Source organism: Pogonomyrmex barbatus, unplaced genomic scaffold (genome assembly GCF_055798465.1).
Source record: "Pogonomyrmex barbatus isolate J1 unplaced genomic scaffold, ASM5579846v1 scaffold7, whole genome shotgun sequence".
NCBI classification, from domain to species: domain Eukaryota; kingdom Metazoa; phylum Arthropoda; class Insecta; order Hymenoptera; family Formicidae; genus Pogonomyrmex; species Pogonomyrmex barbatus.
In genome coordinates this window covers 1,132,111-1,147,198 of record NW_028297171.1, presented here as the reverse complement: position 1 = coordinate 1,147,198, position 15,088 = coordinate 1,132,111, and the positions used below count along the sequence as shown (strand labels likewise).

General features: G+C 42.1%; 1 protein-coding gene across 7 annotated transcripts in view; it reads right to left on the bottom strand.

Moving 5' to 3' along the window:
• Positions 1 to 15,088, bottom strand: part of Wdr62 (WD repeat domain 62) — a 249,240-nt gene that overhangs the window by 166,158 nt on the left and 67,994 nt on the right. The gene's annotated exons all lie outside the window — the stretch shown is intronic.

Genomic DNA, 15,088 nt, shown 5'->3' with positions numbered 1-15,088 from the left:
GGAAATCTATATTGTTTAATGTTTATTGGAATCTCATTTATTGTTGATATGCGATGTTTTAAAACATTTATATGATTAAGAATTTCACCGGGCAAATGAAAATACTTTTCTTTATCAATCTTTCAACATGTTCGCGCTCTTCATTGTTTAAATGTCTTCAAGTCTTAATGCATCAATTATTTTATTTTTTCTTTCATTTTGATTTATATGCATGATCTTGAATTCGAGTTTGTATTGGAGTTTGTATTACAAAAAATTTTATTTGTATTCATATTTAAATTTGTGTTCAGATGTTAACTACAACATCTATAGATCATGTACGACTAGTCGGCAAAAATAATAAATTTGAACACGTCGGTAGACATACTCTAATAAACATATGCGTATTACTAAAAATCGGCTAGTGCGGCTTGAAAGAAGCCAGCTCTGCGCTTTGATCTCGCTGCCCTGCGTTTTTCGCAAAATATCCTCAGCGACAACACGAGACGCAGTTTTTGCCATCGGAATTCTCGTCTGTGATAAGTCGAAAGGTAATGGACGAAAAGCGTATATAAATCGCGGTCTTTGGCGGATCGCCCTCAGTCTTGCGATAATCGGCGATCAAGAAATATAAGTCAGTTTGTCAAGCAGTGCGACTCAAAGGCCGAGTTTCTCCAAGCGTTGTCGTACCTACGCGACATATTTCGACGTGTTTAAATAGTGCGATTCCCTAAGCGTCATCGCACAGCACGGCTCAGAGCGATGACCCCCAGGCGTAGCCGCGTACTGCGACTCAGGGTTATAGTCCCCAGACGTTGTCGCAAAAAACTTGTTATAATCTTACATACTTTAATATACGTGCGATAGACAATGCGAGAACATGCTGTGAACTATATAGTTGTGACTATTCAATAAACGTTAAATAAATAATAAAACAGTGTACTTAATAAAATGCGAAACTATGAGTGCGGATATTAAATCATCCCCTTGTAATGATACACCTTCCGTGCACCGTTCTAGCATAAGTGTGACCAGATTCCGCGCCCGCTACCGAATACACCGACTGTCACACGCGCTCGTAATACCGAACACACCGACCGCTGCACGCGCAACAAACACGCACTCGTCACGTGCGTGTCAAATAACGCCGACGACCCGCGCTACTTTGCAAGCTGCAAGCAAAATAACAAGGGATATATAAACTCGGCCAATTCCCGATAAAACAACCAGACCGATCCAATCCTCCGACCCGTTCCCATCTCCGATCAATACTGAAAACCAAGACCAGGCATTCCTGATTTCCGCCGAACATACTCGACACCAGATATCATCCATCTACAAAAGTGAAAAAATCGGACAGAACATTCTCAGTCCCCCTCAAGCATACTTGGCTCTCGTTTCTCCGAGACAGAGCATTCTCAGTCTCAGCGCTTCATTGCTAACGATACGAGCAAACCGGGACGAAGCATTCTCAGTCCCCGACAAGTATACTTGTTACTCGTTTCTCCTATCTTTCAACTCCGAGACGGAGCATTCTCGGTCTCATCACTCTTACCATTACACGAGCACACGGAACGGAGTATTTTTGGTCTCCGACAAGTATACTTGTCTCTCGTGTAAAATTCAGGAGCAGGAACGAGCATTCTCACTCCTGACATTCGAACGCGCATCGAAAACGTGGCACGCATTGCGAGCGCTACCAACGAACCGCCGTTCAATTAATCACGCCTACACGACATTAGAACCAATCACTCACCCCGACGCACGTGCCGCGCATTCCAAGTGAATAGTAATATAGGGCCGGTTCTAACTCAGAAGCGTTGAGCGGGTGTGCGAGGGGGAACGGCGCGCAACCGAGGAGCTCCGGGGAGAGGGAGGGGGGACAGCGCGTGTTGGGCGAGTGCCCAGTGCCATTGAACGTAAACAGCGTGCGATTGAATCGAGGATTGATGCCTTCAACACCGTGATAAATAATTACGAAAAAGATAAATAACGAAGATGATATAAAAAAATTGGACATGGCGCGGGGACATGACGTCAGGGGGGGGGGCGCCGCCGCCACCGCCGCCGAGTAAAAAAATAAAAAAAAGAAAAAAATTAAAAAAAGACTCACCAGGTTGAGGTAGAAGAGGCATAAAAAAAGTCACTTAAAAAAAACAAAAAAGAAATGTCACAATCCAAGAAAAAAAATGTCACGTAAAAAAATACACACAAAAAAATGTTTAACAAATCCAAGAAAAAAAACACTCAGTCACTTTAACAAAATACACACAAAAAAGAAAAATGTTAGTAATCCATGAAATAATTTTATTCCCTCCGGATTACTCGCAGGAGGGGGACTTCATCCACATATCGGGGGATTAAGGGGGTACTTCTGAATAATTGTCCTCCTCTTCCTCCTCTTCCTCCTCTTCCTGTGCCGAAGCCAATGAACTAATATATTCATACAAGTGTATTGACCATAGCAGTTGCGCAACATCAATGAGAGGGTCAATATAATAAATAGTTTGTTCCTCCACATATACCACGAAGTTACCATTACTCTGCCCTGTTGAATCTTACACAGATGATGATGCGTGGTAATGCCATTGCGAAAACGTTGCACTAAAAGTTCTTCATGCAAAAGCAATTGTTTTTCGCGCACCGGTGATTCTTCAGAGATTTCTTCGCGCACAAAATTATTATCGAAGTGATGCCACGAAGACATTTCAACGATATGCCTCCACAAGACTCATTGCATGAGATTGAACGCGGCGTGTCAAGAAAAGCGCCGATACTCCGGCTGTTATAAACAAATCGGGGAAACCTATGATGGCTTTTTTTCGTAGAAATCGACGTATGTGTCGCGGCATATCAAGAGAAGCGCCGATACTCCGGCTGCTATAAACAAATCGGGGAAACCTATGATGTTCCGATTTAGACAAAGAAATTGTCGATGATATATAATGGGTCATAAGGAGTGCAGGATCACAGTAGATGGAAGTCTAATGTGAGAGAGAAAGCTGATGTGCATACAAAAAACGTGATTGCATACAAAAAAAATGCAAAAGTATCGTGTAGTGTCTAACGTTCAACGAGAAGAAATGGCAAGTGAAAAGGCATCGCAGGAATTTGATTATTTGGCGTATATTAGAGATTTATTAAAAGTTACTTATCCAACTGAAGCAGTACGTATATTTATTCACATGTATCTTTCTAATGTTTAAAAATATTATTAAACTCAATATTGTAAAAAATATTAAATTCAATATTTTTGTAATTTGACAGACATTATTATCTCGATGGTATCTCAGTTGTGGAAACCGTGCAAGTACGGAATCTTATAAAAATTCAGATACGCCATCCGAATGGGGTACGTAACTTTTTCTCCTTTTTTTCTTTTTCTCTCTTGTGTCTTTTTTCCTTTATTTGATATGTATTGTGTGAAATTGAGATTTTTTAATTATTTTTTGTAGTATTTATGCATATATGATATCAAAATTAATGGCTTTATGAATATTAATTATCGGCGGTGGATACGGTATCAGCGTCACCAAAACAAGGAGTATTTATACTTTTTATGGGAAGAAATTACTCGCGAGGACGTATTTTGATTTGCAGAGACTCTTTGGTTTACGTCCATATGAAGATGATGATGAAGAAGTGTGGTGAACTTTTTCTACAAGATATTCTCATTACTTTGAATAATTACATAATTAATTGAATAATTAATAAGTAAATTGAATAATTAATAAGTAATTAATAAGTAAAGATCCACAAATTAATGTATATACAATAAATAAAAGTGCATTGTATGAGTTATTCTTTTGCATTAAATAAATATTAAAAAAATTTTTCACTTTTTTAAATCGTGATTCAATTTCTTTGTCATGTGCATGACCGACACACTGACTTACATTCCTGCTCGACGCGCGCGAGTCACCCCGGCAAGATAAACTTCTCGGCGTTATATATGATAAGAAGCGGTATGTCGATCGTTAGAATTATCAACGCATGGGAAAGAAATAAAAAACATAATTCGTATATCATATTTATTTTATTCATGATTATCTGACCACCAATTAAATAATTAGAATACATTTTGTAATGCGCAATTAGTATAGTGATATCCACATCGCATTATCAGCGTCCAGATTGTTTAGAGAATCTACGTTTTCGTAATCAGCATCCAGAGTCTCGATGTACACGCGCTCATCGTCCAGAAGCAAATTCCACAACCATTGTCGTTTTTCATATCCCTTGACATATATAACAGCATCGTCATTGTCATCATCTTTCGTTCCGTGCACAGCCTTTGTAATCAAACTCTTAGCTTTGCTATATGAAATCGTTCCGTCGTCCCATCGCAGTCTATGGTGATGACATATCACTCAGCGTGCGCGAAACTTGTCGGCACTTGCGAGGAAATGCCATGGTATAGGGCTTCTGAAAATGTAGTGAGAAAGAACGGTTCATTTTCTGAGAGCAGCAAATTACTTTACAACAAACTGTCCTCCAATGAGAAAACCTTGCAGGTCTACGAAGGTTGGCACGACCATGACTAGCAATTTTTGGAGACTGCGGTCGATTTCGATGTATCGTAGATTTTATTGTCTCTCTCTCTCTCTCTCTCTCTCTCTCTCTCTCTCTCTCTCATGTGCCAGCGATGCTCTTAGGTAATCTTGCGTACAACATTAGTCAACGGATTGTAGTGAACCACGCGATCGTGTATAATGAGACAGTACGCGGTGGTATTCATCGGTACGTTCTCCTTAGTCTCAAATTCCAATCTCACGTCCACGGTTGCGCTCTTGACTGATTCGTTTTGTCGAGAACAATCGATAATTACGAATGGACCGTTCTGTAGAAAAGACGTGACGGTGAGACTCGGCTCGAGATACTCGTATCCGTAGTAACCCTTGCAGAAACGCGTACGTTTCATACAACACGGACCATCTGTTTTTGTCGAAATCAAGTTGCATATCGTCGTACGGATAACATTCCGAGTTCAGATAGAGTTTCACATTGGTCAAGTTGCAGTCGTCGAATCGGCTCGTGTCCTCAGCCATGACATTTTTGCGACCTTGCAGAGCGAAGATGACGTATCGCGGCTTCTCGAGCTAAGTAGCGGTCTTGATGGCCCACGAATGCTTGGTTGTACGCTGTAACAACGGAAACTCGTACAGATCCCAAGAGCAAAAAGCCATGCTCAAATATTGTCCGCTCTCCAAAGTGCGCAGCATCAATAGTTTTTTTATCTCGCTCAATAACACGTGCATCATTCGCCATTGTATCTTGAATAAGTCGACGGGATCCAATGCCGAATTTCCTATCAGGCAATTGTTGTCGTTACGCGATTGTATCAAGATCAACTCGTGACGAGCGTTGATTATCACGCGTTTGTAATCCTCGCAAAATCCCAACAATAGAGAGTCCGTAGAGATGTACGCAAAAATTAAAATATCCATCCGCGCTAGTATGCGCATCCCAACCGACATTCTTCAGAATCACGCTTCTGTCGGATGACGTCGTTACAGTGTTTGAGCATGCCAGTTACGCCCACGTTTCTGTTACGATCAATCTCCACACCATCAAGCCCTCGATATATAGAAAGCTTTCGTACGGCAATGTGTACATATCCTGTTGCTGTATAGGTATTCTTATCTCATCGCTGTACCCGAACGTCGTATTGGCGAATGGGTTGTACGCATGAGTCTCAATCTTAATGATGCGATCGTCAAAGATTGGCTCGTCTTCGATATTTAGGATATCAGTCATTTCACAAGTTGCGCACCGCGAATCCTAAAGTTTGTAAAAATTTAACATTCGATGCGTTAAGTTTCTTCCTCTTCTTGATGCAGCCGGATGAGCGAATATTGTCGATCGATGTTTTATTTGTAAAAGTTATCTCTCTGCGTATACTTCGCTTCGTTCAACACGAGCATCTCAAATGTCACGCTCGCGTTATCGCTGTCGCTGTCGTACGTGCAATCTGACGGTGATCTCTTCTCCTCTGAAATCGAGCAATCGTCCGTTCTGGTCAACAATGCGTATCGTTAGTTCCGTAATGCTCCGTACGATGACTGGCAGGTAAATGATCTGCATCGGCCTTTCCGATATCTTATATCCTGGCAGTACGCTCGGCGAAAATTCGTGTATCGTGTGCACACTTTTGTCGTTGCTGTATGCGCCCGCGGTTACGTTGCACTCTATACGGATAATGTTTACGTTCATTGTTGATCGACACGTCCGATTCATGCCACCTTCGCGGTTGCAGTATACGCCTCGAAAAACGCAGCAGCGATCCAATGTTATGAGGCTTGTTAAAGTTTTTTCTGTAGGCGCATTTAATCTCACACCTCATCGTGTTGTAATTTGCGCGCAGCACTATCGGGTATTCTCCAATCTCGTCATCGCCGCGCGCGGTGTCACCAGCGTTACCCTCGGACGCGTCGCGGACGTTTCCGTAAAATCTCACGTTTCAAAAATTCATTTATGGCATGCAGTTCATACGACCCCTCGGGAATCGTAATTTCTGCGTCGCCAAAATAAAATGTATTGTTCGAAGCGTTTACATTCGGTATCGTGTGATAAGTCTCTAAAATTGTTAGACCAAGCTCGTAGTCATCGTCGCTCAAATCTATGGCTGGAGAGTAATTTGTCGCGAGAATGCTGCTTTTCCCACTCAGCGTAAGCGTAAACGTCAGCGACATGATGGAAAAAGCGTTCGACGAATACTGAAACGCCGAGACATTTTGTCGGACTTTATACATTCACGTGCGTCGGTCGTTTTGGAGAAGAAACCACAAGCACAGCTGTCCGCAGACGCTCTGATCGTACGTCTGATAGGATGTTCGATTGTACTCTATCGTAGCATCGTCTCCGAAATATCGTATCAATTCCTTGGGCGGTCGAAGATTACCAAAACTGTCAAAGTACACAACGCGATTATTTCTCTTTGTGTACGCTACTCAATGAGTACCGGGACCCGTCGTGTCGTCCAGATTTACAATACCATTTTCGTTTCGACGCGCGCCGCTAACCAGTAATGCGTCACGCATGAAAACACCGATGAAAACACCGTGATCGATATAATTACCGCACACGCGTAACAGTACGACCTTCGATATATATTGCAACTGCTCAGTGCTCCTCCCGAATATCGGAGGAATGCGACAGCGCAAGATACATTTTTGCTACTTAGCGATTCGTGGTTTCGCGCGTCTATAAATAGGCGTTCGATCGAAGCCTAGATAACGCAGTGCAAACATGAAATTTGTACGGCAGCCGCTGATGATACGCGTCGCGAAACCAAAAACTGTGACGAGAGAGCGCGAATGATGGGAGACATCGCGACGGAGCGCAAGCACAGTGAAATGTTACGGTGAGTACTATACGCGCCATCATTTGCGGGCCGTCGAATTGTGGTAAAACCAACGTTCTCATAAGCTTGCTCGAAAGTCGCACGGTGTACGTTTCGAGAACGTGTACGTATACTCGAAATCGCTGCAACAACCGAAATATCGATAAACGAAACTTTGTTTGACATCGATAGAAGAAATCGGCTATTTTACATTCTCCAACAACAGTGACGTCATTCCACCGAGCAAGGCACGTCCCAATTCGATCTTCGACGACGTTGCGTGCGATAAGCAAGATGCTGTGAAAGAATACTTTTCGATGGGCCGCCACTCGAACATCGATTGCTTCTATCTCTGTCAAACGTACGCGAAGATACCTAAACATCTGATACGCGACAATGCGAATCTGCTGATTCTGTTCAAACAGGATGATACCAACTTGAAACATGTTTACAACGATCACGTGAATATCGACATGTCATACGATGAATTCTGTGCGTTATGCCGCGATTGTTGGCAGCGCGAGTATGGATTTCTAGTGATAGATAAGGACAGTCCGCTTATCATGGGCGATACAAAAAGGAATTTAATACGTTCGCGGCACCGTAATGTGATTAATCGATGTCCAGCAAACAACATGGATAACACCAGAAAGATCGCGAGAAAATAGCGAAACAGATTGCGAAAACGAGCGATTCGATTCGCAAAAAATATCGCGCTTTAAAAATTGATAAAATAGCTGAAGATACAGCGTTGGAGATACGCTTCAAGCCCATCGTCAAACCTCTAAAACAGATTGTTGAAAAAACCGAGGAATCTCAATTGATTGAAAAAGAAGCAAAGGATCTCGGTATTAAGAAAAAACAAAAACGTGAAGACAGCGATGACGATAACAATAACGATATTACTACTACTGACAAGGATTCATATTGGACGGATGTTGGATGGTTGAAATTAACGCCGCAGTCTAAAAAACGTACAACGAAAGAATTGAAAGCCGCATCAGATTCACTCGTGTTCGAGTCTACACTGATACAACCATCGAAAGACCCACCGAAAGTATCACCGCTGTTCCTGCAAAAGGAAGATGTTTTCGAAACAAAAGACGTCAGTGAACCGTCATTCAAAACAATCATCAAACGGACTCTGCAAACGCAACAAGATCGAGAGGCGTTGCATAATCAGCTGGGACCATTGGGGCAAAAGTACGTAAGCCCTCTCCTCGATGATAATGAAAAAAACGATACATTTGATCGCGTATACGATGTTTATTTCGATAAAAACAATGGTGCGATGCTTGATGACAAGAAAGTTGACGTTGACAAAAATGACTCCATAATCATAGACAATGTGAGATACAATGGTACACCAAGATTGTACGAATTGATCTTCAAGAGACTTCCCGATAACGCAGTTTTTACCGAGAATGACAAACAACCGTATATTGTTGTAAATGTATATTGTTAACAACAAATGCTCATAGACGTGGTCACAGCACTCATAATCCCATCAAGGGCAATATGGAATCCAAGTATATTAACATCGCTCCGCTCGTATCTATATATGAAAGTAGCGGTAAAAAGGGTGCAGGCGTGAGCAATATACCAACCGCCATGAAGTTAAACGACAAGATCGATTACGTGCATTGGGACGATCCCAACGAACTAACTGGTGGATCGACTCCGATTGCTCGACGCTTCGCATCGAGCTGGTAACAACTCACGACAATGAGATGCTGTCGATCATCGAGGAACTTCGCGAAGCCAGCATTATTATAAATTAATCGCGTATCGACGAAACGAGCCAGTCGATTAACGTCAGTGAGGAAAAAAACAATTTTAAATTGTATATCTTATTTACTATTAAACAGCGTCGAAACATGCGATCTGATGGACGTGAAAAAAATGTTAGCTCCGAGAGGCGACGACTCGTTGAGGAATTGCACGCTCCGGCGAGGAGAAATTTTCCGCAAAGACGTGTCATAATTCGGGGCTACGACGATCTGTGACAGGCTGACATCGTCGAGATGCGTCCGTACTCGAGTTTCAATAGATGTCATCACTACATACTCACCGTTATCGATGCGTTGAGCAAGTACGCTTGGGCCGTATGGCTCAAGAGCAAGAACGGAAGCGAGACGGCTAACGCTATCGCTAAGATAATTCGAGAGAGCGGAAGATGCCCGAGAAACTTGCAAACGGATATGGGAAAGGAATTTTACAATGCCGATGTGCAAAAATTCTTGAAAAAACACAACGTTAATCATTATTCCACGTATACGGTGTTGAAGGCATCGATCGTCGAGCGATTCAATCGCACGCTTAAGAACGACATGTGGAAGATGTTTACGCTCAACGGCACTTACAAGTGGGTCGACGCGCTACCGCGTCTCGTGTCAGATTACAACGTGCGCAAGCATCACACTATCGGCATGCGACCCGTTGACGTAACTTCCGCGATCGCCAAAAGACTCTTGGATACGGTATACAACGCAATAAAGATCGCAGGTCCAGCAAAATTCAAAGTAGGCGAATCGGTACGCGTGAGCAAGTACAAGACAATTTTCGAAAAAGGTTACACACCAAATTGGACCACCGAGGTGTTTAAGATCGTTAAAGTGCAACGTACTAATCCAGTAACTTATCTGCTCGAGGATTATCGTGGAAAATCGGTCCCGGGCGCGTTCTACGAGCACGAATTGCATCGCGCGACTCATCCGGACGTGTATCTCGTGGAGAAAGTACTACGAAGGAAGGGAGACAAGGTTTACGTCAAGTGGCTGGGATTCGATAGATCGCATAACTCATGGATAAACAAAAGCAGTGTGATTTAATTCATTTTTTTATTTTTATAATATATTAAATTGTATATATTATATACAATTATATATTGTATTAAAAAAAAATAAATATACATTGTATACATGTATACAAAGAGTTTTTATTATTTTTTTTCTTGCATTACATTTTTTTTAAACTATACATGTATGCAACTTACGAGAACACATAATACATGTATAATATATGTAAAACTACATGTATTATAAATAATATATGTATTAAGCCGAGTATACATTAAATCGAAGAGAGAATTAAAGCTAATTCCTCAGCAAGCAGGATCTTGATTGCTAATAAATTTTATATAAATTTTATATAAAATAAAATTGAACAGCTAAATTTTATTGTAAAATTACATATAAAAACTACAAAAAATACATACATCTATACTATATATATAAAACAGTATCGTATTAAACTACAAGAATACATACGTTCATACATACGTACATAGATATGATACATAGGTATGTACATACATATATACATACATATATGCATACATATAAACTACATATATTAAGTGTACAAAAAAGTTCTGAGCTTTAGATTTCATACAACCAAATAACAATTTAAATTTTATATATCTTCCCGCTCTTTTGTGATTTTAAAGCGTTGACATTTAGCCTTCTAAAATGCCATACGGTTTGGCGTTTGATGCACGTAACCTCAAAAATCAGTAGTGTTCATGATGGCAATAACAAAACAGCATATTCGATTTTCCATCCACTTCGCGTTTCATCTGAAGAAAAATGCTGCTGAAGCTACTGCAATGATTTGTGCTGCATATGGAGAGAATGCTGTAAGTCATGCTACATGTAAAAGATGGTATCAAAAATTTCGCCAAGGAGATTTCAGTCTTGAAGATGAACCGCGTGCTGGACGCCCTCAAAAGATTGAAACAGAATTGCAAGCACTGCTGGATATAAACTCTGGGCAAACTGAAAAGGAGCTTGCAGAACAGCTTGCAGAACAGCTTGGCGTTACGCAGCAAACCATTTCCGTACGTTTATATACGATGAAAAAAGTTCAGAAGGAAGCCAGATGGGTTTCCGCATGAATTGTTCGAAGACAACAAAAATCGTTGGCGTGACACTGCACTCACTTTGCTTTCAAAGTTCCGGAAAAAAGATTTTCTGCACAAAATCATTACAGGCGATGAAAAGTGGATTCTTTATGATAACCCTAAACGTAGAAAATCATGGGTTGACCCTGGTCAATCTTCGATATCGGCGCCAAAGCCCAATATCCACGCCAAGAAGGTTTTGCTCTGTATCTCTGTATTTGGTGGGATTGGAAAGGTATGTTGTATTACGAGTTGTTACAACCGGGTGAAACAATCACGGCAGACCGCTACCAACAACAATTGACCAATTTGAGCGATGCATTAGAAGAAAAGAGGCCATTTACTGACTAAGGACGTCGTAAAGTGATTTTGCTTCATGACAATACTCGACCACATGTTACGAAAGCGACTCAGGACCATATCTTTGCGTTAGGCTGGGAACTTCTTCCGCACGCGGCGTATAGCCCAGACATGGCGCCTTCCGGTTACTACCTATTCCGGTCGCTGCAACATCATTTGGCTAATACACATTTCGTGAGATTTGAAGAGATATGAAAATGCATTGATGACTTTACCGCTTCGAAGCCGGTGAGCTTCTATCGTCAAGGAATTCGCAAGCTACTCGAAAGATGGCAAAAAGTCGTTGATGCAAACGGGGAATATTTCGCTGATTAATATTTTTGTTTGTTTTTGAAAAAAGATTGAATTTTACAAAAAAAAGCTCAGAAGTTTTTGTACACCTTTTGTACACCTACAAATATATAAAATATATGTACATTGTATAAACATGGATATATATATATATATATATATATATATATATATATATACATATTAAAATGAAATCCGCCAATGTCCCCATGGTAACGTCTCCGTCGAATCCGGTACGATGTATCGTTTGTCGTCGTACAGACTCAGAACGATTTTCGACTCGGACACCGTGTATACTTGGTGTAGCTTGGATCTTATACACGACTAGCGACGAGCCACTTCGATCTCTTCATTCAAGCACCGCGTATAATCGTCGAACGTTACTGTTTGCGTTATTCTTTACACCTTTCGCCTTTTTAATGTCTTTTCTGCCGTCCACCCTCACCGCGTACATCTTCGCTCTGAGTCCGACGAATTCCGTCATTATCGCACCGTTATTCTCATCCTTCATTAGACCGAGTACTTTTTTATTCCCGAGAGGCATCCCATACGCGTTGTCTGGTGGATAATCGCTCGTATCAAATCTAGCGATATCGCGTTTCATCGTCTCGTACACATCGTCGTACTGGATGTGGTATACGAGACTGTCCGTGTCGGTGTACATGATCTTACATTTCTCGCGATACAGCGGTGACATGTATTCGTGGTGAAATTCGTACAAGCAGATTTTCGATATGTCGAGTATACACATATCCACATAAATCGGTTGAATTTCACCTCGAGTTTACGCAATTCGACGGCGATTAAGTTTTCCGCAAAAACGCTGCGGCTGTGGAAATTTGGTTTCGCGATCATTGCCTCCGCAACATACCATCCGTCCCATTTGGTCAAAAGTTTAACGTCGACGTGATTGCGCATATTTTCCATTATTTTACCGAATACTGCGTTGTTTATTAATTTGTACAAATTTTTCTCAAAATCATTTTTCGCGCACGTTCTAAAGTGTATATTGAGTTCGATGTAATCGCGGAGCCAGGCGGATTGAGCAAATTGTAGTACGCGATGTATCTTTGCGATACAAAGACCATGGCGCGTACATTGCTGCAGGTTGCAATAATGCATGACATACCGCTTCTTATCGTATAACGTCGCGAGTTTATCCTGCCGCGTGCTGGGTGGTTTATCGCGCGTCGAACAGAAAGGTAGGTCAGTGTGTCAATCGTGCAAATGATGCGAATACTCGAGATCGACAATATAACCCGTAAGCGAATCCGGAGCGATCGCGCTCGCGTCAAAGTTCTCAATGTCTTCCATCCATCGAAATTCGGCATAGGGCAGCGGTTGACACATCGCCCATTCATACAGATTGTTCATGTCATAGCACATCAAATACGACGACGGTTTCGTACGAACGCATGTACTTGTTATTGGCCTGCGCGAATCTGCCGGAACATTGACTGAGACCGCCGCGTATATCGCGTTCGATAAACATAACCATATCGATGAGCAACTCAAATTTTACGCGTGTATGTTTCAACATGGCGTCCCACGTGAAACCTGGCAATGTGTAGTAATGCGCGGGAGTCCATAATTCGACGCAACTTTCGCGGAAATTTTCGAAAACGTCGGTCAATAATAAGACATCGATCTTGAGATATAGATCGCTGTATTCGCCGAGCGTTCGGATGGAGAACTGCTGCCAAACGTTCGCGGCGTGCGCGTAATCGTTCTCCGACATCGTGTCACCGGTCAACGAGCTATAGAACGATTCACGCGATGGTAAACGCGTGTCCTGCAACTTGTCCGCGTGATCCACGTATTCGTACGGAAAGACACCTTTGCGCGTCAACAAGTCAAAATCTTCATTTGATACCGTGGAAAATTCGGAACGTAAAATTTTCAATTTTTCTTTCGTTAGAAAAGATACCAATTTATCGGGGCTAGTATTTAAAAATTTGTACGAATCTATGAACCGCAAGCGTACACAATTTCGTGAATCTGATCTCTCGGTGATATCTTTAACGTGTTTTGTAAACGAAATATATTTTTCGTTTGTTATCGGCAGCACGTCGATCCTGCCTTCAAACGCCGTAGCTATTTCCATGATGATAAAGTGCACGTCATAACCGGATAAGTTGTGAAATACTATGGGAATGCAATATGAACCTTTATAATTTAGATTACAATTTGAGTGCGCGGGACCACGGTAACGATCGGTAAAATCGCAATGATCGCGTACCCGCATGTCGTCCGACGCAAATGATTTCTCGCAAATGTGACAACGTGTCGCGCTACGATATTCCTCCCACTGCTCTCTCGACAACGTTTCCATGGGGACATTCGCGGATAACAGAATTTTTACTTCATGCGCCAAATCGTCGAGTTGTCGAACGAACCACGCAACGCAGTCTTCGCCGCGACGAAATCGATACATCGATAATGCGTCGTCGTACGAACATCACATCTAGTATTCTATGCCTCGTGCTGCTGGTAGATACGATGCGTCTTCCTTCTCTGCCGGTTCCGTCGCATTGTCCTTGGATCGTACATTCACCGCTCGCTTTAACACAATTTCCCGCGGTAATTCGATGTAACATCCCGCATGCATTGAATTATATTTGTTCACGTTTACAGTCAAATTTAGAATTCGCGACAACGCCCATCCACTGTTGCGTTCTTGGAATTCTTCGAGCGACGCCAACGTGGGTTCGATAACGTACTGCTCGTACCACTCGTCCAAATTTGACACTCGAAAGAGTTCACTATTTTTAGTGTTTATACTTTTGTTCGCGCGTTTATCGCCCGTCACAAACTCGCCGTTAAATGCAGTGTTCACTTTCACACTATCGTGTATTTTGTACAATGTCTCGCACTCGCTCGAGCACCACCAGTATTTTCTAAAAATTGTCACGGCTCGATACAGTCCACATTGATCACCGCACCTGTCAATATATGGCTTTCAAATGCCGTATCAATCTCGCGCCAAACGAGAGATCTAGTCTCTACTCGCGTACTTACCACCAACGTGCACGAAACGTCTTTCTAATCGTACTTTTGCATTCGCGAGTCGCGCGATCCTCGCCACCGCAGATTGTCTATTTGCAACGGTGAGTCGAGGACGTTTAACACGGCTAAGTTCCTCGAGTTGTTCGATGCACTCCTCACATCGTTGCAACCACGCGAAACACTCCACCAAGGTAGATTTGGCTGCACTG